This window comes from Misgurnus anguillicaudatus, chromosome 13 (genome assembly GCF_027580225.2).
Source record: "Misgurnus anguillicaudatus chromosome 13, ASM2758022v2, whole genome shotgun sequence".
NCBI lineage: Eukaryota > Metazoa > Chordata > Actinopteri > Cypriniformes > Cobitidae > Misgurnus > Misgurnus anguillicaudatus.
In genome coordinates this window covers 21,359,891-21,386,568 of record NC_073349.2, presented here as the reverse complement: position 1 = coordinate 21,386,568, position 26,678 = coordinate 21,359,891, and the positions used below count along the sequence as shown (strand labels likewise).

The 26,678-nt window shown below is 37.2% G+C and overlaps 1 protein-coding gene across 3 annotated transcripts in view; it reads left to right on the top strand.

Annotated features, from left to right (window-relative positions):
• casz1 (castor zinc finger 1) overlaps window positions 1–26,678 on the top strand; it is a 293,559-nt gene that overhangs the window by 53,954 nt on the left and 212,927 nt on the right. The window contains exons 1-2 of one of the 3 annotated variants that reach the window (XM_073875362.1): window positions 4,070–4,232; window positions 5,795–5,854. The gene's annotated coding sequence lies outside the window, so the exon portion shown is untranslated. Of the gene's footprint in view, window positions 1–4,069; window positions 4,233–4,482; window positions 4,508–5,794; window positions 5,855–26,678 lie in introns of those variants that run through there. The other 2 variants (XM_073875365.1, XM_073875363.1) reach the window with 2 other exon arrangements.

Sequence of the window (26,678 nt, the reverse complement as noted above, 5' to 3'; positions counted from 1 at the left end):
ATGAACGATTTGTTTACAAACATTCCTCAAAATATCTTCTATTGTGTTCATCAGAACAAAGAAATTTATACAGGTTTGTAACAACATAAGAGTAAGTAAATAATGAGAGAATATTGGTATTAAATATTATTGTATATAATATATAATATTAATATTATATATTAATATTATATATATATATAAATTAATAAATATAATATTATATATATAAATTAGTTTATATTATATGTTGGTAGTATTTTTTTATTTTTGGAAAATCTTTACTTTGTAATTTGTAGCAAAAATGAACCCTTTACATTCAATGTTTACTTTTCCTGTATGGATTTTGGCTTAGAAACAAACTTTTCCAAGTTTTGCTCGTATGCATCATAAATCCACTTGTGACTTGTCACAAGATACACTTAATATTTAAAGGCAGTGTTTTTATTTTGGTTTATTTTTCATTTGAAAAGTAATTGAGTTAAAGCAACATGTTAAAGCTCATTATGTTAGAGGTGATTATACTTTGTGAATCTCTGTGAATTCTGCTTGCGTCAGACAAAGGTGTCCTCACATTAAAAATGCCTACATGTCAGCAGGGCCATATGGGCAGTGCTTTATCACTTTGTCAATGCAGACGTTGGAAGTAATTTTCATCAGTTTGTCAATTTCTATTGTTCTCTTCAGTTTATGCAGTTGTTTGCGTAGTTGGGTTCACATGGAATGCACAAAAAATATTCCCTTTGTTCAAATCGTCAGTACACCCATCCCATTCCGGTTAGGCAACAACATATTACATACACCTAAGAGAAACACATTTTACTTGCCCGTTTTGATGACAAAATATCCATGTGTCACGCTGCTAGAAATTCCCGTTTACGTATCCGGGTCCTTGTTGCATTTTGAAATACACTTTTTGTGTTTGATATTTTGATAGCGATGATCGGTTAAAATGTTCAACTAGATATGTGGACAGAAGAAAACGAATTGCTTTAAGTGGTTCCACCTAGCAGTATGGCTCTTCTAACCTTGTCCTACATTGCGATTAGCTTTTAATGTTTCATAATTAGTGATGGCACTGGAGAAGAAGTCAGAAGGCTAAGGGTTTGTTGGGTCTGCCCTTGAGAGCCGCTCTAATGAATCAATGGATGGCAATAATTGTACTAGTCATTACGAAATCAAGCGATCTGCAGAATAATGTATTGATTTTTGGTCTTTCTTACTACATAATTATTCTGTATCACAGTATTGCACCATCAGTAGAATCGACTGAAGGGTGAGCAGAATCAGTTTAACGTCTGTCTCGTTCGTTTACAATAAAAATGTAAGAGTTTTTTTTTAAGGACATTGTAACAAATAAAGCTACATAAAAAGCTAAAGCCATAAACCATGCAAGCATACAGCGATTTGCAGTAAGTAACTTTGTTCTGCTGATTGTTCACAATAGTATTTTTCTCTACTATGGAAGTCAGTGGTGCTCCAAAACAGCTTCATTACAAACATATCAAAATGTCTTTCTTTGTGTTTTAGCAGAACAACAACAAAAAATTATAGAGTTTTGGAACAACTTGAGGTTGAGAATGATGACAGAATGTTAATTTTTTGATTGAACTATCCCTTTGAAATATAAAGTTTTATCAATGAAAAGAAATTTTTTGGTACTGTGTTTCTGCGTGCCCTTTCTTGCGTTACCTCAGTGAAGTTCTTTTGTGTAACATGATGTTCAAACCAACCATTTAAAAGTGATGAAGCCAACAGTCTGAACCGCAGAACATGAGCTTTATCTCTGAACATTGTGGGCTTGTGGGGCTTTATCATCATTAAATATGTACCGTTTGTAACACTATCCCACTGGCAATAATAGGATGGGGATTTGAACTATGAACATGTCTTTCAATATTTATCAAGAGGGAGATATGAAATATAATTTTCTTTTACTTGAATAGCTACAAATGTGAAAAGTTTTCTTATGATGTTATTATAGAAGTGATTTAAAAGACACATTTGAAATAACATGCGGCAAAAATAAAACATGTTTTTTTCAATGTTTAATGGTTTGCAATTATTATATTATATACTCTTTTTGTTTTCAGTTTAGGGAAATCACTTGGAGACCTTTATTTCCTACAAAATGTTTGCAAAGTTTGGCTTTGCAAGATCAAAGTATTACCTTATTAGTTGAGTATACTATTGATTACCCCTTTTTTCTTTTATGTAGAGAAGGGCACACCACAAAACTGCTAATTAGCAATAATCTGTTTGTCAATAATTTGCAAGAGTGCAGAATTTAGATAAGGAGGCATTCAGGTTTAAAATACATTATCACAGCTCTTTTTATCCCTTGAGTGTTTGCTTAAAACATTCATGATTCAGTATTATGCAGGAATCAGCGTAATGCATTACTATTATTTTTATTTTTTGATGGCCCTTACCGTTGGTGCCTTAGGCAAAAAATACTTTGTTTGTAATTAAAGACAAATTTTTATTTATATATAATAAATAAATATATATATATATTTTTTATTTATACCACGGGTCTGTCGAATGCTGTATTCTGATTGGCTGAGAAGTGTTCCGTGGGTATGCATTAATTTCTGATAACCGCACACCTAACTTGTCAAATGTCTTAAAAATAATTATAGGCACCAGAGCAATGTTTGTGGTAACCGTGGTATAAGACGAGTAATTGACTCCGGTCCTTTGAATTATTTGAAAATAACGCACACCTGCGGTGTTACGCATTGCACCTTGGGTGTGCATTATTTTCTTATAATTCAATGGCCCGTCGTCAATTATTCCTTACATATAATATGTACATTCTGTGTATATGCCTATATTATTTTGAAAGCTGTCACATTTTTTTGTAAATAAAGACAAATTTTTATTTATATATAATAAATGTATATATAATTATTATATATTATACCACGGGTCTGTTGAATGCTGTATTCTGATTGGCTGGGAAATGTTCTGTGGGTATGCATTAATTTCTGATAACTGCACACCTAACTTTTCAAATGTCTTAAAAATAGGCACCAGAGCAATGTTTGTAGTACCCGTGGTATAAGAGGAATAATTGACTCAGGTCCTTTGAATTATGTAAGGAATAATTGACGACGGGCCATTGAATTATAAGAAAATAATGCACACCAAGGTGGTAATGCGGCACGAAGCGAAGCGGAGTGCCGTTACACCGCAGGTGTGCATTATTTTCAAATAATTCAAAGGACCGGAGTCAATTATTCCGCTTATACCACGGTTACCACAAACATTGCTCTGGTGCCTATTTTTAAGACATTTGAAAAGATAGGTGTGCGGTCTACAGAAAAATAATCAACACCCATAGAACATTTCTCAGCCAATCAGAATGCAGCATTCAAGAGACCCGTGGTATAATTGAAAATAATGCACACCCGTGGTGCATTGCACCTTGGGTGTGCATTATTTTCTTATAATTCAATGGCCCGTCGTCAATTATTCCTTACATATGTACATACTGTATATAGGCCTATATTGTTTAAAAAACTCTAGGGATGGGGAACTATAATGTGAAAAAAATCATAATATAAAGAAAAACAAATGCTATTCTATTAATTTCAAATCTTAGTCCAAATACTTTAGTTTTAAAACTCAAAATTTAGGAACTGCATGTTCATTTATTTTGAGTTTGACCTTCATGTTTGACATTCAGTGAAATATTTCACTTCTCTAATCCACTTGCTCATTTACAAGTAAAACAGCTATATTGTGTGCACTGAAACTGCAATGTCTTTCAAAATGACTTGTATTGGTAAAGATGGGAAGTGTGAGAGAAAAGGAATTGAATATATTTTTATCTAAAACACAATTTATTTAAAAGTCTTATAAAGATTCGGCTACAACTACAGAAGGTAACACACAACACAAATCAACAATATATAAACAAACTGAATAAAATATGACGTATCATTCTGCGCAATTAACCTGGCACTCGTGGATCCGCATAATCCAGTCCACGTTTTCCAGTTCATCCGCGGCGCTAACTGAGATATTCAATTAAGGATTCCTCTTCCCACTTTGAAGCGGATCTCCAGGGCAGATCTTCCGAGCGACCCGCCCTATGTTAGAAATAGGAAAATCCAATAATAACAACACATGAAAAAAATGAAAAAATGAGGCAACTTTGATCACGCATGCTCCTTTGTCATCCACCTTACACGCAACATTTCTCCCAAGTTAGAAAGTGACGGAAAAGCAAGGAAGTGGCGCTACAGGTAAGACTTTTGTTTTTGGATGAGCTGCCGATGACAGTTGCAAACAGATAGATGTAACTAGTCATATAGCCTACGAGGATCCCGTTGAGTTTAACAATCAGCTGTTCGTGATATATAACATGTCGCGTACTTACAGTAATTCAGAAGTGTGAGAATAGAAACGCGCGCACCTACACCTACACGCGGGACACATACTGTAGGCTACTGTAGTACGCGTGTACCGTTTCTCAGAACCGGTCTCTGTCTGTCCCGCTTCTAGTGGATTTCAGAGTTAAGTAAGTCAATGATTCGTGAATTTAACAGTGATCACATAATCTACACTGTCCGGCTTGTACATTACAGTCGTGAGATATGAAGTTATTCTTAAACTTTTCAAACGCGTGTAATAACGTAATACTCTCATTCTTGTCTTAACTATACCGGCGAGATGAGTTATTATGTATAAAAACACTATAACATACATGTCTATATTTTGTTTACATGTATTGATCGGGTACTGTATAGATCTGTACAGTATTTGAGCTTTAGCATTAATATGTTTCTCATATATGTACTGGAAAGTTTCACATGGAGTATTTATCAAAGCTTTGCTTATGCCCACAACACGACGCGGGCTCCTAACAGGTGACATGTCACGACAGTGCAAAGTGAAAGCAAGGATCAAAACTAAAGCGATCTCTTATTCTTCACGTACACGAGCACTTTGCAGTTGCATGCGTTAACGTCATACATGTGGAAAATAACGCATGTTTGCATGCAGAGTGCATTGATGCGGAAGTTCACGGGTCGTTATGGATCTGCTCTTTAATATAAACAAAACATTTCGAGAAAATAGAGGTTTATTAAGACTTAAGTAGATTTTTTTCTTCAGCATCTGGGCTAATATACCCTACAGTGAAGCATACTGCATGTTTTAATGCTCATAATCTTAACGTGGTGCTTTTATATACAATATAATATTTAAGGTAAACATTAGGTTCCTTATGAAGTGAAAGGGTCATTAGAGGACAGTTGCTTGGGCTCACTTTCTGTTTCAACCTGAGTTCATTCACTATCTCTTTATTCAGTATTTGGGGAAGTGATCTGCTGTAGCACAAATTACTGTAGCCATATTAACAATATGTAAATAAAGCATCTCCACAAAATAGCTATGTTACTGCGTTTATTATGTAAAGCACCACCACTTTTTATCACTGCTGCTATTGTCAGGTAACGCTACCTGTATACCCATGCACTGTTTGCGTTATGAATTTGTGAAATGGTTAAAAAATGATATGTAAGTTAATATGTGTTTATCTTTTATTGTTTCCCTAATATGTTTGTTTGTGCACATTTCATTGTGGTGTGCCTGAAAGCAGTGGCGTGTAAAAAGATCACTGCCTCTTTAAACCCCAGAGTTTGCATATTCTCGCCGGATCTTTCTGCTTTGCTAATTATTGTGTTGTTTTCTGAGCAAATATGTCATATCCATGGCGACCGGGCAGGTTTATTGTCTTTCTCATGCAATGGTTCACATAAGTAATTAATTACTCTCTTTTCTTTCTCCCTCTCTCTTTCTACAGCAAGCCAATCGGTTGAAAGGAAGCATCTCGTGTTTAAAATGCCTGTGATATCAACAGAAGGTAAACGGAAAGCTTTATGTTTACAATTTAAGTGCATTTGTGTCCCATGTTTTGAGTGACATGCACATCAACCATTTAAGTTTAACTGTAACTGTTAACTGTTAATGTCTGTGTCTGACAAACCTCTCTGACAGGTCATTAGAATAATGATCAAATATAAAAAGTAAAAATATTAAAGTTGTATTATCAGAGGTTGTTTGTAATTGGTTGATAATGTGGTATAGTAGTAGAAGTTCCCATTGGCTGATCTAATGTACAGCGTGCCTGTGGTTTGTGGTGGTGTGCTTCTTGTGTCCTATAACATACTGTACCTCCGAACAGCCGGCCAGCTCGTGCCGTCACTGTGGTTTTACAGGTGTTGATCGGCTTTAGTGTTGAATTGCCGTCTATCCTTGAATATTTTTTTCTTTTCTTGTTTGTACTGTTTGTACTTTTTCCTCCTCATACACGAGGAACTTGAAATTGCTGGATTATTAAAACGATATAGTGACATTGAATCACATTTAAGCTGTAATGCATGCTGGTAAAGTGGTTGTGAGTTTTGTGAGTAGGCTGTTCAGCTAAAATACATTTTTTTGGCATACTTTTGAAAAGAAAATACATTTTTGGGGTTTGCTGATTTAGTGGGAATGTCTAAGTGGTGTCGGTATTGAAAGGGTTAGTTCACACAAAAATTGTATTTTGTTTGTCTTTATTTGATCACCATTATCTCAGCAAGCATTAGCCGTCATTTCACCGATTACGTTAACGGTTGACCTGATATAGTCTGGCTATGAGTAATCCTGAATTTGTTTTTTGCCCAAATTACTTGCAAGATGCATGATTTAAGCAAAGTCAAGTGATTACAAGGTGTTTTTATTTATTTATTTATTTTCAGGGCTGTGGTTGGACATTTGGGTTTCAGACAGCCCAAATTTTGCCTTGTTTTAGCCTAGACGTCTGAGCTGTGTTTGGATGGTTATTAGACGTATTATGTCACTGTTGAATGAAGGAAAGAGAGTTTTTCTTTCTATGCAACGAATTTGAATGTTGACTGACTTTGTTTTTTAAGTCATTAAAGTGAATAGTGACCGACACAAGTCTCTATGTAAATGTGAATGGTGAATAATTTTCTAACATTCACAAAAAGACAGTCATCCAAGTTTGTCGCATGATTTTTTGGTGAACTTTCTCTTTAAAGCATGTTTGGTTTTTTCCCTGACCTTGGCTTTGAACCTGCAACCTTTGTGTTAAAATGTACACTCACCGTCCGGCGCTACGCTTGACAGGCCTCGAGATGTAATGCAATTGGTTTTTTACACCAGCACTTTGTAAATTGCTCGGCGTAATGATTTGGTATCTATATTCGCACTATTGTGATCCTTGTAAAGTCTTTTGCCGTAAACATGCGTGCATCCCCAGTCCACGTGTTTGTTTAATCGTCATTATTAGTTTTGTTTTAGTGCCATGGAAATGTCCTCTTTGCATGCTTGATCAACCAGTGGGGAAATCTAATATAATTGAGGTTCAAGGTGAATTGCGTCCCGAACGTTTCCCCTTGACAGAAAGAGCATGCATATACTTGTGCAAAAATAAACAAATCACAGTGACAACAGTAATATAGGCTTGATTTTGAAGGCATGGAATAAGTATCGATTTAAGCCTTCACTTCATAGATGAAAATGGCCTTTTTGGTAATTTGTCCTGGGTCCTTTCATTGCAAGAGGTGGAGAGAGAGAGAGAGAGAGAGAGAGAGAGAGAGAGAGAGAGAGAGAGAGAGAGAGAGAGAGAGAGAGAGAGAGAGAGAGAGAGAGAGAGAGAGAGAGAGAGAGAGAGAGAGAGAGAGAGAGAGAGAGAGAATTGGACATACTGCCCCTTTCCGAGCTCATTATCATTCTTAATAAGTCTTAAGGAAAGAAGGAGCAGCGAGTGTAAATGCAAGGTAATCCTAACACTGGTCAAGGTTACTGGGGACAAAGGCGTACGCACACCCCTCCCTGCTGGTTACACTGGGACATAAAGTGAGCTGTACCCCTTACCAGCAGTTCAAATTTCATTTTGAATTAAGTTTGGTAAAGTTGCAATCTCACATTCAGGTTCTTCTTAACTGATTTATTTTTGTTTTCGTTAATAGTAAAGTGAAAATAAATTCAAGGGCATAATTTAATTGAATTAATTTAGTTTATGCATTTTTTAAATGTCATGTTGTAATACTTCACTAATCAAGTACACTGCATATTTATTTTCTGCCAGGTAGTTCAAAAAGGATTAAATGATTGCATGGACTAAGCTGTGTTTAGCTTACTAGTGAGTTCAGTGCATCTGTCTTATTTTGAATACTCCAGTTTAGAGGCTTTGCATTTATAGGATAATTTTATTATTATACCTCAATTACTTTACCATGCTTAAATATTGTAGTAAATATATTAAAAAAGAAGAACAGTCCTTATATCGCAATGTACAGTATTGCACTGTCCTGCTTGACTGAAACGCTCGCATGGCCGCATGCTGCAACAATTAAATGAACAAGCACTGTCAGGTGTGTTAACTTGAGCTGCCGGCCTTTGTCTGCTGTTCACCCGGCCTGCCTCTGTCACGTAAAAATGATTTACCCCAAACACATGTTCAGAGTCCCACCGTTTGTTCTATTTTCTGCCCTTTCAAAGGTTATGAATGAAATGTAAAGCCTAAACAGAGTCACGCTCTTGTAATTGCCTGTGTTTGTGGCGCAGATATGGAAAATGCAGATAAAGCAAAGTGCCGAACCTCTGGGAGCGGTTTCGGCTTTGTGCTGGTGGTTGGTGGTACAGCACGGGTCCGTTCCTGTAGGAGCATCTTTCCTGTTTCTCAGTTCCCTATAGTCTCAACCCCTCCCCGATCCTGGTCGGGGTTTAGATGGCAACCTGCTCCCATCGCCCCCTGGGGCAACCTGGGAGGCAGAGAGCCATCGCCATGGTGATCGGAGCACAGAACCTCCGCAGAGCGGTCCATTGTGACTGGTGCGCGTTGAGGTGAGAGGAACAAAATGTCACGGCAACAGGTTTTTTTTCTTTTTGTTGTTTTTGCCTTTAATGCCCGTAGGGGTTTATTTAGCCTTTGATTCATCTGTGCTGCCGTCTGCTAAACGAGTTGTTTGTGATATCTGTTAATTGCCTCTTTTAAGTCATCCGTTTTGGCACTCGGAGAGAGAGAACGGGGGAAAGTCATAACAAACGAAAACTGAGTTTACATTCAACAATCTCATTTTCACATGGTGGTAATAACACTTAGTATTATTGAATAAAATATATTTTTTTATTTGACATTTTTAGTAGTAAGTCAACAAGGTATTAGTAAAATTATTTTGAGATCATACATGGTTTTAAAAAAGTTTTTTTTGCAGTATTGAGGCTATGAGTGCAACTATCCTCCACTAGGGGCAGTAGAAACAAGTTAAAATCTGCTGTATGCTGAACCCACTCATACAGTACCATGAGCCAAGTCATTCAATTACAGCAGGGAACAAAGTATAAAAAAATTTTTTTTTCCACATCTAATGTATCACCGAGAACTGGATTGATATAACTGAACTGAATTAATGTATGTATAGTACCATATAAATCTGTTCCTGTTATTCAGTCCTATTTTTGCAGGAGCATCATGCACATTTGTTAGTTGTACAGGTGGCTCAAGAAGAGAAAGATGACAAATACACAATGTGCAAACTATGTAAACAAAGAGAGAGAAAATATATATAAGTGTATCTGACTTGATAAAGTTTTCATTTAGTTAGCATGCACTAGGACCCTGGGTCAAATGATGCTTTTGCATTCCTGTTAAAGATGATATTTCTTCTGATCTGTGCCGTTGTTCAGCGGGTGCTGTGCTGCAGGAGCTTTTAGTTTATGTTAATTGATGCACGTGCTGCAGCAGACATACGGTACGGCGTGACAGGCGGGGCGGGGAGGCCGCGGCTCGGGGACAGGTCAGGAAAATGGGGCTGCAATCAGCCCGTCTGGCCGGGAGAGAGGCGCCTGTTTCTCCCCTTGTAACCTCTGGGAGGATGCGGGTTGCAGTCGGTGACAGGTTCAGCGTTGAGTCCGGCCTCTGGGGCAGAAGGGACACTTGCTCTCTCTCATGAGGTGCAGAAGGGCCGGATGGTGTCATTTATCGCCTGTATCTTCACACTTGTTTGTTGTCTTGCTCTTGCTTTCTAGTTTTCCCATTTTATTGTATTAAATTCTTTGTCAAGTGTTTTTTTTAAAGGGATAGTTCACCCAAAAGTGAAAAGTTCCAAACCATTAGTTTTCATTTCTTAATGAAAATTTCATTAAAAAACTACATTGATGTATACGCAGTGTTGGGGGTAACGCATTACAAGTAACCATAGACTGTAAAAAAATATGGACGAAGTGTCCGTGACGTCACCAACTGGTTTGTGAAAATTATTTTTGAAGCTTAAAGTAGGCATTGCCGGCTGTCGCCATCTTGGCTGCGCGTCACAGCGAATCACTCGCGGATAACCGAAAATGAGTAAATATGCGGGAGATGACGCTGAGGTGGCTGGTTGCTGAAACCACACCCGCCTAGCTCGACTCTAGTGACAGCAGTGGCAGTTCACCCCTCACTTAAGTGGCCACACACTTAATTATGCAGAACTTTAAGGCTTAATATAATTTAAACGGATGAGTTACAAAAAAATTCACCCCCTCACAGTTGTCATGAAGGGCAAAATTAGCTATATAGACCAAAAACACTTTTTGTACCAGGCTGTAAACATATTTATTTCTGCTCTAAAGATGGCAATTTTAACATGGAGGTCTATGGGAATTGACTCCTTTTTGGAGCCAGCCTCTAGCGGCCAGTCGATGAATTGCAGTTTAAGTCACTGCCGTATTGGCTTCATCAGAGAGATCGTAAGGTTGCCCCTCGCAAGTAACGTGCATTACATAAAAATATTACTTTTCTGAAGTAACGAGTAAAGTAATGCATTACCGTATTTTCCGGACTATAAGTCACTCCAGAGTATAAGGCGCATCATTCAAAAATTCGTCATTAAGACGAAATAACATATATAAGTTGCAGGGGACTATACATCGCGTTAATTTAGAAAACTATTTCACAAAATCCAAGCCGAAGAACAGACATTTAATCTGAAAAGGCAAGTTATTCAACTAAACAATAGCAGACAACAGCAGGCTGAATAGATGTCTGTACGTTAAAAGTAATATTATCAGTTATTTAAACGATAAACCATAGCATACAGAACTTACCTGGAAGGTTGAATAGGCTAAATTAACCGAACAAGCGTGAAGTTCGCAGACTCGTCATTCCACATCACAGACGGTAATGTTGTCTCTTGCCTCATAAATGTCATAATTAATTCTTACTGACTTATAAGGCGCACCTTACTATAAGACGCAGCACCAGCCAAGCTATGGAAAAAAACGCGGCTTACAGTACTAAAAATACGGTACTTTTTAAATGTACACATAAATATTTGAGTTACTTTTAAAAAAAATTAATTTGATTTAAAAAATTATGTACTGAATCACATTATCCACTCTATGCTTTTCAGAACTTTTTTTATGCTTTTCAGAACTTTCAGTCATAAAAAACACCTGCAAGGCCTGAAAGAGAGCAAGCCTCAGCCAAGAAAAAGTAATGCAAAAGTAACCAAAAAGTAACGTGAGCATTACTTTCCATGAAAAGTAACTAAGTTACTCAATTAGTTACTTTTTTATGGGGTAACTTAAAGGTGCAGTGTGTACATTTTTGCGGCATCTAGTGGTGAGGTGGTGAATTGCAACCAACGCTTCAGTCGACTGCTCACCCTTCGCTTTTGAAACACAGAAGCTACAGTAGCCACCACCGAAAAAACATGTCATCTTCGTAGTCAACATAGTAAAAAGTTTGTCTGTTAAGGGCTTCTGTAGAAACATGGCGGCCCAAAATGGCGACATACATGTAAGGGGACCCCTAGTGTATGTAGATAAAAACGTCTCATTCTAAGGTAACAAACACATAACGGTTTATTAGGAAAGGTCTTTATACACCCCTGATAATAAAGTTTTGTATATTATTTTGCATTTCTGTCAAAAGATCCTTCTAAAAATTACACACTGCACCTTTAATATTGTAATGCATTACTTTTAAAAGTAACTTTCCCCAACACTGTTTATACATTTATATTTTATCTAAAGTGACTTACAACAGTGAGTAAAGCGATACGGGAGGCAATAATGTAAGAAGTTCAATACGAAATCACAGTTTAGGGTGTTTTTAAGGGTACTGTAGGTAAATTTGGTAGTAATTGCATAGTTTCGCATTGCATATTGTCTTTTTACAGTGGTCTAAATTGACATTGCTATAAAGGTGTGTTTGATCTCTCACAAATGAGAAGTGGATAGTCAGCACTGACGCCTCTGTTTTTACTCTCACCTTCAGCGATAGGATACTCTCGTTCTTATGTTACGGAACAACCTTATTGACCACTTATCCTTCATGACACAGATCTCAGTATCTACCTGCTGCAGTATCTCAACTTTTAAGTTTCACTTTGCTGTCTTAGTGAATTCATTTTCCAGCATTTATTAGTACACAACATTGCCATAAGGAATTCTCCACTTCTCCTATAGCCGCTCAGTAATTAGCAAATTGATTCGGAGAACTTCAGAACACCTTAGCGGTCCTAATTTCAAAACGGTTGCGGGACGATGTAAATATTTTAAGGGAAAACCCTCAGCAAATCTCATTTATGGCTATGGGGCTCCGCAGCTGTCTCGTGTGGAAGATCGCAGGCAATTTTCTAAACTGTGATTAAAGAAAAGTTTTGTATTATTTAAACATGCCAAGTCCTGTGGGTTTGCGGTGCCACCGAAGTTCGCCTTGAGCTTGTGTGGGTTTTTTCTCCCCTCTGCTCCCTTTAGATCGATTAGTTTTGATTCACAGGAAGCGAAAGAGCTTTGAACATAGTGGTCATTCCGGGATGTATTTTACCAAATGTGACAAAGACCTCTCTTTTATGTACAAATCCTAATTAAATTTTTACCCCATCCCTATGCTGCAGAGGCAAAGTCTTGGTAGCAATTTGGCAGCTAATCACATTGAATTTTAAATGGGGCAGTTTAAAGATGGCTTTAGACTGCTCTCAGGATGGCACACAAGCGCAAATTAAGTCAGAATAGCGCGCTGTTTGGAGAGAGGAACAATAAAACCGAATCCACATCGCAATTGTCTTATGCACTTACGTCAACAGACATCTTACAGTATTTGCTTTTCTGTTTTAATTAGTTGAAAGGAACACAGGTAAACAATCAGACGTTTTTTCCTAAATGGAGACAGGAAAACCACTTTTCTTTTAATTATGCCGCCCGTGTTACGTTATTTCATCTTGTCCTTATGATTTATGTAATTGAGGGAAAATGCGCACATCTGACAAACAGTAGGCTGCTTGATTGGTAAAAGGATTTGGCACCCCAGAAGCGATTCATCGCTTCTAATTTGAGAGTAAGCCTTTGTGAAATGGCAAACTCTTCTGGAAAAGCTTGTCAACAAATGTTTGTTCATAAGAAATAATCGGCGTGTCCTCACACATTTTGTCTACATCATTAAGTTCCCTGTAGCCAATCATATTGCCCATTCACCCAACATTCCAGAGCATATTAGTGACAACCTGTTAGCAGAAAACTGGGGAAAAATTACCCGGCAGGGTTGAACTGTTTTCTTCGAGTGGAATGACTAGAAAAAGCAATTCTCATGAAATGGGATTTTGGTGCCAGACTTTTTAGTTTGATTAAATTTTGTCGAAGAGAAGCGCTTTTTCCTTATGAAATGTTTGTCATTTTTCTTATTTAAATTCTTTCACTTTTGCGTAATTATTTTGGTCCTGATTGAAATGCAAAGAACAATAAATAACGTTTTGTCCAAGTGTAATGGATTTCAATCCATAGAAACAGACAAAGTGATCTCACTTATGAGATTTCCTTAATATTTCACCTGTTTCTCCCAGACAGCAATGAAATTACACAAGGAGCAAATTGAGAATTTTTGCTTATTTTCTCCCAAGACCAAATTACCTGTGATGTGCTATTCATGACATCAATTTTATAGCTCTGTACCCTTACTGTATTTGTGTGTCGCTTTTTATTCCTCCCAAAAGGAATTTCAGGAAAACCTCTTTGATACGTCAATGGAAAAAATACATGAGAACTCATGTTAAGTCTTTTCGGAGCTAGAAAGTGCAACCTCTGAGCTATAAAGATTTCTTCTGGGTGCGATCGATTTGTTTTCAACCTGTTTTGTAACCTGTAATTCATAAGCCTTACCGTGGGTTCACACCAGCCGCGTGTGAGGCGTCAAATTCGCATCTACCGCTTGAACATTTTGAGTTTACTCGCTTCGTTCACGCGTGAAATTCTAGTCATCGAGACATTCACGTGGAAATTTGCGTCATGGGAGTGGCTTCTGCTTCCTGTAATCACGTCACTACTAGAGCAAGCTCCTGATTGGTTAACGCGGTGCGTTTTTCCACCAAAGCTCAAATTTTCAACTCGCGCGTTTCCCGTGGCAACGCTCAATTCGCGCAAACTAGACGCACGAATGAGGCGGAATCGTGTGTACCGCGTCGCACTAAACGCCTCATTCATGCCTCGAGACCTCCAGACGCGCGTCAACGCGTCTTTACATTAACATAACATTGAAATCACTCGCGCTTCACGCCTCTACCGCGGCTGGTCTAAACGCAACATTATAGAGGGATTTTGTGTTGCGGCCTGTTAGATATTTAAACAAACTTTTTGAACCAAGCAGATCTGGGGCACCATTGACTACCATAGGAGGAAAAATACTGTAAATGTCGCCAAATCAGTACGGCCTGGAGTAATAATTTGAATAAGAAATCATTTGTATTGCGTATGTGTCGAACACTGCCATTTACGCGTAGCCGCAGTGAATACACTTTGACAGCTGCGCCGACACGTGCGCGGTCAAGCCGGACGCGGAAAAGAGGTATACCCGGCCCACAAGTATGCACAGCTTACACACAACATTGCCCCGATGATGGTCAGTCGCAAAAAAAACTAAAAACTGCCACACTGGCGAGCTAACAATTCCTTTCATTATTTGACAATCTCCTTGACCACAGCACTCATTTTTACACGTTTTCATGTTTTTCCTGTTACATGGCGATTGCGCAATCGTTATTGTTATTGGCTGTTTGCTTGTCACTCGCGGCACGCTCCTTTATCAGGGCATATAATACACTGTTTAAGATCTAGGAACGGCGATGTAATGTAGTCCGATGCAGTTTTAGCCATGCATTAAAGGCGTCATACCGGACATTTTCCCAATCGTTATTGATAAAGGTATATCGACAGTACATATCGATACCGTTTTATCACCCAGCCCTATATGGAAGTCAATGGTGCCCCAGATTTGTTTGTTTACAAACATTTTTCAAAATATCTTAATTTTTGTTTAGCAGAACAAATACATTTATTCATGTTTACAACAACTTAAGGGTGAGTAAATGGTGACAGAATTTTCATTTTTGAGTGAACTATCCCTTTAAATCATTGTAGTGTTGCAGTGTTTTGAAACTGCCTCTTGTAGTGCAGTAACTTTAAATTGTGGTGTAGTTTCAAGCTATGCGCTATATGTGAAACAGACTAGTGTTTAGACACCTTTGATATCGGTACAATGTCACCTTAATAATACCAGCTGACTCTATCGTGTGATCATTATGGGAAAATGAAAGAAATAAAGAATGTACAAACACATTTTTGGTGTTTATTTTTGCAACCACACCTCAGTATTCTACTCTATTTAACTTGGGTGGAGAAGAATATGGGTGGGGAAGTAAACTTTGTCAACAAAAACGTCTTCAGCTAATATAGATAAAGGGTAAAAAATAGGCTTTATTAATTATAACAGGCATCCTGCAAATGCGGTCAAGGCAGCTGAAGTATGTACTGCGTGCAAAAGTAGAGACGGTGGTAATCGCCTTCGGTTTAAAATGCGCCATTAGGTTGAAGCTACGGAAGATAAGTGCTGCATTTTATTGGGGTTTAGAAGTCAGAAACAGCCTCCGCTGTCAGTCTCCTCTAAATCCACATTCCAAACACTCCACGGGTCATCTTGCTCTTTAGCTGATCTATTTTGGGTCCTGCGATAGCGCTATACTGTATGTATGGACACGTGTTTGGCTGCGCTCGAAAATGTGTAGTTCATTTTCAGCTGGCCATACCTCCCACAGGCCCTCAGAATTCATTGGCTGCTTTTTAGGCCGTTCGAGTCAATGTCACTACTCGCCTTTATTTGTAGTTTGATGATTTCTTACCCTGCAGTTCCGAATAAGCAGAGTTTTGATGTTGAATTGTTGAAAAGGCGGTAGCCGATCATGTCTTGAGCTGCAATGCCAACAGCTTAAACCATGTGACAACATTTTGCAAATATTGTTTCAAGGCTATTCGTGCAAAGTAAATGAATAAATTGATGAAGTACAGTAGATGAGCGATAATAGCAGAGCGATAGCACAGAGACACTCCTCATATTAAACATCCTGTCAACCAAAGCGGGATAGACATCTACATGGCATGTAGTTTGTTCACATCAACAGCGTGATAACTGTCACCATACTCCATAAGCACTCATGCTACACTGTTAGAAAAATATGTTTTACTGGGGCAATACTTTTTAAAAAGGTCCTAATATGTACCATTAGGTACAGTTATGTATACATTTGGTACAAATATGTAAAAGGGTACAGCTCCAGTGACAGCTGGGGTACATAATTTAACTTTATTTTGACAGTGTATAGCATTTGTGTAGATGGGCCAGTGACAAAAATGGTTTGGCATGATGATAATTATTTTTTAAATTTTAAGGCGTTTTTGTAATATTTGTCCTGACTAGGGCTGTCACGATTATGAAATTTGTTAATTTAACGGTTAATTGTCTAGTAAATTGTGACGATTTATTACCTGTTTTAGGGCTTTGACTTTTTGTATGTTCATGAAATAATTTTCACACGTTGTGATTATTTTAATTAAATCTTTTGCAAAGTTAATATAAATACACATAACACATATTTAAAAGTAATTATTAAATGAATATATCTTTCAAAAACTGAAAATCAGTAAAAAACAGGCTTAAAATTTAGCCAATTCTACTAAGGTCATATTAGTACTGGACCACATGTCTGTAGTGGCTGCAATATTGCATACTGAAGTTTTACCCGGCAATTCATATTCAATTCAATTCAATTTTATTAATATAGCGATTTTCACAATTGTTAATTGTTTCAAAGCAGCTTTACATTAATAGATGTAGTAAAAGCATAGAAAAGCGAGCGTAGTAATAATGGAATGTATGCAGTAAAGTAGTAAGTTAAGCCAAAGGTGGCAGACTCCCCAGGGGATGAAAAAACCCCCTAGGAGAAAAACCCTCCTGGGCCGGGTTTCCCAAAAGCATCGTAAGGCTAAGTAGATCGTAAAAACGATCGTACGAATCATCTTAGAATTACGGGCTGTTTCCCAAAAGCTTCGTAACTTAAGTTGCACTTGAAAATCATCGTAGATCTACGAGTGCTCTGGAGTAATCGTTCATTCATAAGTTCATCGTAAGACAACAGATTTACAAGGTCACCTACAGGACAACCAGCAAATTGCACTCCTGCAATGACGATAATGTAATGTTTTAAATGTTTATTTATTTATTGGGTTCTTCTTTGTTTATTTTATATTAAATATATAATATAATATATTTAAATTCAAATGAGAAATCAAATTTAAATGACTAAACATAAATTAATAAAGAAGGAAAACGTATTTTGTACAAGTTGGTAAAAGTTTTTTGTATTTTGGTAAAAGTTGGTATAGCAAATTGATAAATGGTTCACACCGATTGCTGCTATAATTCATCTAAACACTGTTTTGAAGGGAAATGGCATCTAATTAAAGAAACCAAATAAATATTTACGGTGCAATAATCCATAGTAATAAATAAAAATAGATAATAAACAACAAATAATAATAATAATAATCTAAACTATAATAGAAACGCAGAAGGCATTTCGTAGTGGGATGAGTCATAACTAAATACGGAAAAGAATATTTAATAAATTATTAAAACATTTAAAAAGTCATTGAACAATAATGAAAATATATTATTAAAAATATTAGTGCACATCGGCTGAAGATCATTAGCCTAAACAAGCTTCTGCTACAAATTCGAGTCATTCTATTGGTGACATTTCAGCACTTGGCAAACGGATAGCGACTCGTAAGTAGCACTTAAAACCCAGCTGAGAGCGATTGTTTCACGTGCATCTTTGGGAAACGCACATAAATGAGCAACGAATGTTCATTAAGTAGCTCGTAGAAAGCGCTCTTAAGTGCTAAGTTCAATCGTTATCGGGAAACCCAGCCCAGGCTAGTCCGGGGGGAGAACTCCTAGGAGGGAAAAAACCCTTGAGAGAGATACATATATTTAGATATATAAATACTATTTCAGATCACCACAATGATTGCATACTACTTTAAACTACTTTAATTAAAATACTTTAAATGCTGTTTTTTCCACTGTATTACATGGCTTGTCAATGTATTGCTTTACACTGTCAGTCAAGGAGCGCCATCAGATACGGTCTCGTTTATACAGGCGCTGCAGCTCCCCCTTTTTTTAGAGAGCTATGCAATCATTGCGGTAATCAGAAATCATCGCGATGAGGTCAAACAATCGTGATGAGACGATTATTTAATAATTGTGACAGCCCTAGTCCTGACATATGCTGAAATGCTCTAAATGCTCTGAAATGCTCTAAAATATGCTCTAAATAATCTTTGACAAATGATGTAAAAATGTATGTAAAAAAGTCATATTACACTAGATTATTATACTTTATTCCAATTTTTTTGAATATATTTAAATTTAAAAGTATATTAATTTCACCAAAAAGGCAAATTTAAAGGGGCAGTTCACCCAAAAATAAAAATTAATTTACTCGCCAGATCATATATTGTGAAGCGTATAAGATTTTTTCTGTTCTGCAGAACACAAAAAAAGTTATTTATCTAATTTTCTAAACTGTTCTTGTTCCTAATGCTACGTACACACCAAACGCATAGCTCGCTCTAGATTACTCGCGGGATTTAACTTTGTGTCATGCAAATTTACATTTGAGTTGAATATTTCAGCCCAGTCTCACGAAATTTCGTTATATAGTCAGGTAATTTTTTTATTCTTTTTTCGTGATATTATCACGAATTTCCGTGTTTTTTCGTGATCGTAAACGTGATTGTGAACGAATTCCTGTTTTCGTGTGATTATCACGTATTGGTTACTCAACTGTTTTGTCCTATTTTCTTACCATTGTCGCTTCGGTTTAGGGTTAGATTTACATAAAAAATAGGAAAAAGCAGTTGAGTAACCAACACGTGATAATCACACGATAAAAGGAATTCGTAATACGATCACGAAAAAACTTGGAAATTCGTGATAATATCACAAAAAAAAGAATAAAAAATTACGTGACTATATCCCGAAACCCTGTGAGACTGGGTAGAATATTTTAAACTTGCGCAAAGGCGCGTTTGAGACAAAATAGCGCGTCTTCGCAGCAATCACGTCGGCCAATTCGCGTCGGCCAATTCGCATCATCCACATCGCCCCGCGCGAAGACGCGTCTGATCGCGTCTTTGCATTGACTTTGTATGTAATCTACTCACGCAAATCGTTAAACTCGCATTTGGTGTGTATGCCCCATAAAAGTTTAACAATGATGGACACTGAAATGTTTTTTTAACCTTTTAAACAACACAAAGGAAATGTTTAAGGGGCAGTAGACTTTATCGTTTTTAATAAACCTCTGATTTGGTGAAAGTTTAATTAATAAGAGGCTTAAATCTGTGGGAAGAGGAGGGAATACGGTCTTTAAGGGGTACTTATTTTTCCATCTGGGCTATCCTCCAAAAAAACTAGTCAATTAGTCTCTTAAGCTGCAGAGACAAAAACGTTATTAGTTCTAGCAAAAAGAATAATGGGTTTAGGAGGTTTTGCTTGAGAGGCGGGCAAAATCCCAAGCTGAATCCTGGGTATTTAAAAATTTTCATTTTCACATAATCATGAAATACCAAGCAGATTATTATGCATGCAAGTGTTTTTTTTTACTGTGATAAAAGGCAGTTGGGAAAAGGTCTGTCATGGTTAACAGACATAAAGAAAAGTTTCATTATAGGTGCTCAAGTAGTCATACAATTGAAACAATAATGACAGCTTTTTGCATTGGCAAAGTAACTTTAAAGTTAATTAGCACATAGGGTTAACTATGGGTATGTTCAATTTCTGTCAATATTTATACAATCTTTTGTGTACTTCATTGGTTGGCTGCCAATCTTTGAAAGGTTTGGGAATCTTTCTAGGATGGGACAATATTGAGGTGTAATTTTCTAATAATTGTTTTCTTTGCAGAATACGTGCATAAATCACCACACCCTTAGTTGTGCTTCCAGGATATTTGCCTTCTTGCCATCAACTGCCCCAATAACAGATGCCAGGTAATCCTGTTGGCTCAGTTCCTAACCCGGAAAGCTGGAAACCAGTGAAAATGCTTCTTGACATGATTTCGGGTCTTTATCATGATGTATTTTAACAGATTTTTACACGAATAGTTCCTCACCGCGTCTGTCCGGGGCCTCGCTGGGAATTGAATACGTTTAACCTTCAGGTTGATGCTGGGAGCTTTGATGATAAAACGGTAACTGGAGATCACTGTTTGGAGATGCTAACCAACTCGCTTTTGAGCTGCTTCAGTGATATTTTTATTGCCTGGGGTGACTGTATAGATTAGAGATGGACTGCAAAATGGTGTCAGCACAAAGCAAATCTTTGGTGCCTAAATTGTGTCTCGCTTCCTTATCATGGATAACTGGTGCATAACTACATATTCTCAATGAAATTCAAGAATTAAAATGAATGCATTTAAAAGACACTTTTATCCCGAGTGACTTACAATGCATTTAGGTTATATGTGTAAATTTTTATCAGGATGTGTGCTGCCTGGAAATCGAACCCAATGCTCTACCAATTGAGCTACAGGTACACTGATCTCTGGTGGATTACTCGAAAGGTTTTAGCTCAGCTAGTAAAGCATGCCGTTAGCAAAGGTGAGGTCATAGGTTTCAATCCCAGAGATGCATGAATAATAAAATGCACATGATTTTGAATGCACTGTAAGTCACTTTATACATTACATTTATACATTTGACAGATGACCCTGCCTGTGAATACCCAGCTACAGTAATTTACATAATATCTTTCTACATAATGCAAAAATTATTCTTAAAAAATAAAAGCTTGATATATTTAATATTGACTGAGTAAGACCATATAAAAAATTGAAATTAAAGGGGACATTTCACAAGACTTTTTAAAAATGTAAAATAAATCTTTGGTGTCTCCAGAGTACGTATGTGAAGTTCAAGCTCAAAATACCACATAGATAATTTATTATAACATGTTAAAATTGACACTTTTGAGGTCTTAGCAAAATATATTGGGTGTGACCTTTAAAGTGCAAATGAGCTGATCTCTGCTCTAAATGGCAGTGCCGTGGTTGGATAGTGCAGATTAAGGGGTGATATTATCCCCTTCTGACATCACAAAGGGAGCCAAATGTCATTGACCATTTTTTTGCACGCTTGCAGAGAATGGTTCACCAAAACTAAGTTACTGTATTGATATTTTTCGCGTTTTCTAGGTTGATACAAGCACTGGGGGGACCCAATTATAGCACTTAAAGGAACAGTATGTAGAATTGTGGCCAAAACTGGTATTGCAATCACAAAACTTGTGGCTAAAACTGGTACAGCAATCACACAACTGGTGGCCAATACACAACATGACAACACAAACATCAGTTGAGGGCTGCAACTCCATTTTTAAATGAAAATATCCTGGCCGGACCACTGTTGTCAGTGGTATTTGAAATGAAAATTATTTCTTCATGTCTAGTGACATATCAGGGCAATTTTATGATTAGTTGATATAAATTTCTTACATACTGTTCCTTTAAACATGGAAAAACTCAGATTTTCATGATATGTCTCCTTTAAATAGAAATCAATGATTGAAATCAAACTTTGGTGCTCTTTATGTCATATTTAGATTACAAGACCTGGATTTCACAGACAGGGTCACATTTTATTCAAACCCATGACTCTGACATTGCTACCATCACAATCTACCTGCGAAACTACAGAAACACTACAGATCTGCATTAACAAAAAATCTAAATGAACTAGCCAACCTTACTGAACGACTGGTTAGTTAGTCGACCATCACCCATCTATACACACGATTTAGGTTTTCTCTCTTTGAATGCAAAAAGAGGTGATTGGCTACATAGGATCATCAAAGGAATTAATTGTTTCCCCTCCATGCTAAGAAGGTAGTACTCTCCCAAATCGAGTGCCCGCACTTGGTTATTACACTTTAATAGCTTGCTCACCAAACTAACCATATATTACCGCGCGTGCGGACTCAGATCAGAGAAGATGAATAGGCTATTAATTAGAGTTGCGCAGAGAGGACACAGGGGAGAGACTACTCATAGCCCTGCAATCAGTGTCAACAGGGCCCTTCTCTATGCACACTAGCCAGGCCAATGCCAGGTCAGAAGACTTGATATCACACTCGCCTGACTGACTCCAGACAGTTAAAGATAGGCAGAGCATCATAGATAGTTGGTTAAATACGGGTTAATAAAACTGTAAGATAGGGAAGCTCAGTCGACAGCTTTCTACCGTACCCAAAATTATGGATTAAATATTGGACGTCCGGGAAGATTTGTGGCAAAAACGATTGTTTGGCTTACTCGTCAAATTAGCTTTTTATCGCAATTAATTAAAACACTATAGGAGATGTACCATCTTGCCATCATAGTCACGAGATAAATAACTCAGAGAGAAGGATTTACGTCCCTTTATTAGCTGACACGATCTCTGCAACATCTGCATCGAAGCGCCGCGACTTTGCGGAGAAGTTGCGTGCCATCACTCAATCTGAGTGTTGTCTTTACGGCTTGTTTTGTTAAAAACCATTTTTTTTCCATTCAAGGTATCAGAGTTATGGCCGTCTATGCAAATGAGTCAGATTTGACAGTTTGTTATTCATGTCATCGCCTTTTTAAACACTTAAGGGACATAAATTCGCCGCTGACGGGCTGCTCTGAAATTGCCACTAAATATTATTAAATATTTTAACAAGTTCCTTGTAAATATGTCTTAAATGTTTGAACGATGGGCTACAAGAAAAATGGCCTTGCATCAACTTATTAGAGGCAATAAACCAGACGTGATTTACGGCTACAGTGGAACAACTTAGGACACCCTTTTTATTTTTTCTTCGCGCTTATCCTCTTTCACTTCTTCGTCCCGATGCGTTCAGTCGACAGCTAAGCGTTGTTTAAAACCCAGTGATTTTTATAAGTCATGGGACATTGGGGTGGCAGACGAGAAAGGCAGAACGTCAGTAATACAATCACGCTGATGGCGTACTGTACATTACCGAACGCGCTTTTAACATCTTTTGAAGTGCCCTTTTATCTTTTACTGTGAAATGCTTTAAATTTTGTGGGGCCGCCCGACATGAATGATGAGAGCTGTTGAAGACGCCATTGTGTGTTTTAACGTGTTTGTTATGACTGTGAGTGTTCTGTTATGATTACCAGTATGAAATCACTTTAATATAATGGAGCACTGTCTGAGATTAGAAAGAAGTGGTTGAGTTATATGTCCTCTGTAACAAAACTTTAAGTCTCGCTATGGAATTTTCATGGCTTTCTCATTAACATGTCTGTTGCCGGGGTGCGTGATTTTGGGGTAAGATAGTATTTAATTTTTACTGTGCGTACTAGCATGTCTGTCAAAACAAATAAGAGCTAGTTCAATGAATTAAAAACAATATAGTACAGATATTGTATAGCAGGCCTAGCCAGTACTGTACAGCAGGCCTAGCACCACGAGGGGGCAAGAGGGGGCATTGCCCCCTCAGATCTAATTTGTGTCTTATGTAACGCAGTTGTGTAAGTTGTGTAAACAACCATTGTGCAGTGGCGGCTGGTGCCTTTTTTTTTCGATGCGAAGTTCGTCACAACATGTATTTAGCCCGTCATGTTTGTGGTTCCTTTTTTAAAAATATATGGTCTGCGTGTCGAGTGATCCTATGTGCATCACATGTCTTGTCAAAATAAGTGCCTGCTGCAGGCGCGTCTAAAGGGTTTATGATAAAACAGACGCTCGCGTTTGCCAGATACTCGCATAATCTCATGCGTAATCAGAGTTTACTGTTAAGGAAGTGTCTTGCGTGTATTTTGTGAATGTGAGCATCTCTTTTATCGCAAACGGTTTTGACGCGTGTGCAGCACGCACTTATTTTGACAAAACACGTGATGCACATGGTTCACATGACGCAACAAACACATATTTTCTCAAAATAAAAATGTATGTAAAATGCAAAACTATAAAACCCTTGATTCAACATTCAGGCTATATATAATAAAACAATCATTTTTTGTGAGTAAGCTACTTTTTCCCCATAAGTGTTTGCATACTGGCACGTGAACAGCATACAACCTGTAAAATTTAAATTAGTATATACTTTATGGACTGGGTTTTATCTGACATTTATTTATCTGTGTTAAGATATTACTTCAGTAAGTTGCAGCTACAATGCGTGTTAATGTAGAAATTCAATGCCAAATCAAGATTGCAGCTCCTTTAAAAAATGTATGATATTATTAAAATTATGATTTTTAAAAAAATATTAATTTAAAGTTAACACTTTATTAGGTTTGTCTGTTTGTGCAAATAATATGCAAATATTATGCTTTAGGGCAGTGGTTCTCAAACTTTTCTGGCGTGCGGCCCCCCCTTGTATACAGTGACTCCCTTCGTGGCCCCCGCAAAGAAAATTCATGACATAAAACCTTCCAAAACATATAACACATTTAAAAAACATATTAAATTATACAGTGTAGTGCTGTTGGTCAGTTGCCTTATTTTTCTGAGATTTAATTACACAGAATTTATGATAAATTAATTAATTTTATTTTATAAAATGTCATAAAACCTGGTCCCCCTTGGCACCATCTTAGGGCCCCCAGTTTGAAAACCACTGCTTTAGGGAATACTGCATTCAAAAATCTGGCAAAGGCAAGTAATCTCTGTGTTTTTTTGGTTTAAAGTTAAAGCCCCTCAAAAATTTGAAGTGCCCCTTAGTCGTTTCATTCTGCAGCCGAGCCTGCTGTACAGTACTGTCTAAAACTTTTTGGCCAAGGGTTTTCCAACTTTATAATGGCAGGGACCCCCACATATGAATATGATGATTTTTTAAAAATAGAATCCTTATTTTTATAATATTTGTTTTTACGTATATCCATATTTTATATGAAGAAACATTTAATCTGTGTTAGATAAATATAAATTGTATATTATGAAGAAAATTAATTGTTTACAAACTTAAATAATTGGCTACACAGTATACGTTTACCTTACGTTGGCTTTTTGCTTTTGAAAATTTCTTAGAACCTTCTGGGGGACCCCGAACCCCAGTTTGAATACCCCCATCTTAGTCCACCATGGCACCATTAGATTTATTGTTTTTGCAATGGCACAGACACTGACCATTTATACTACACTAATTATTTCTTAGTTGTTTTATTAAAATACAACCAGAAAATACAGGAATTTTGTATGCAGTGTTAAAAAACTGATAAAATCATAAGCTAAAATGTCAAGTATTTTGTGTGACTTAATTCCTGTGTTTGTATCTTGTGAAAAATAGACATGAATGGTCATTAAAACTTTGCTTAAAAAACACACACAATGCTGGTGGTGACCTTGGACTTTTGCACACAAAACTGTATATTGTTTATTATTAATAATACTCTGATGTGATAATGGCAGCTGTTCAGATGTGCATGCAGCTGTGAGTTTTTTTTCCTCATTGAATTTTGTCATGTTGGTCGGTTGCACATGTTCTGTCAGGGGCCCTTACCGCTGCAGCTCTGGGGCCCTTACTTAATCATCACATCATGCTACTAATTTGTTTTATTAAAAAGTCTTAAAAGCTTCCAGATTCTAAAGATAGTTGAGACGATGACACTATAATGGAAACGGGTGCATGGTTTGTGGTCATTACCAGATATTACAAGCTGGAAACTGGGAATAAGATGAATTCACTGAAACACATGTCTGCTATAGTGCTTAAGATGCTGTAATTGTATCAGTCAAACGCATGTTGCTTAACTGCAGTTACACAGATTTGGTCCACAACATTTTTTTTCTTCTTGTTTTTGAATAAATATGCACCAAAATGCATTTTTTTCAATTAAAATAATCACAATTTTATGTGAATGTGGATAATAAGAGATTTTTAAAAATGCAGGTCCAATTAATATTTTCAATATTTTCATTTATTTAATGCTAAAAATTCATTTATAGTACTTTCTAATTTCTAATATAAAACATGCAAAATATTCACACTTTTCAGCCTCTTCTGCAAAATATTACCATCCCTCTCCAGTAAAGATCATTTGTTTTGTCAACATTTGCCCATGTGACATCGATCTAAAGCGGATTTTCCAGCATTATCACAGTGTGCTGCTCGACCCCACAGGGTGTTAGCTATATTTTTTTATTTGGCCCTCTCGATGCGTACGGCTCTCCGTCGCTGTCCATGCGCATCAGTCTTCGCAGCTGCAGCGAGGTGACGGCTGCCATGTCAGCACACAGTGCATCTTCTCCTCTCCGAGCCCTCTTTAAGTTTTTCGCCGGCTTGGCAGAATGCGAGTGCCTCTCGTCTTTCT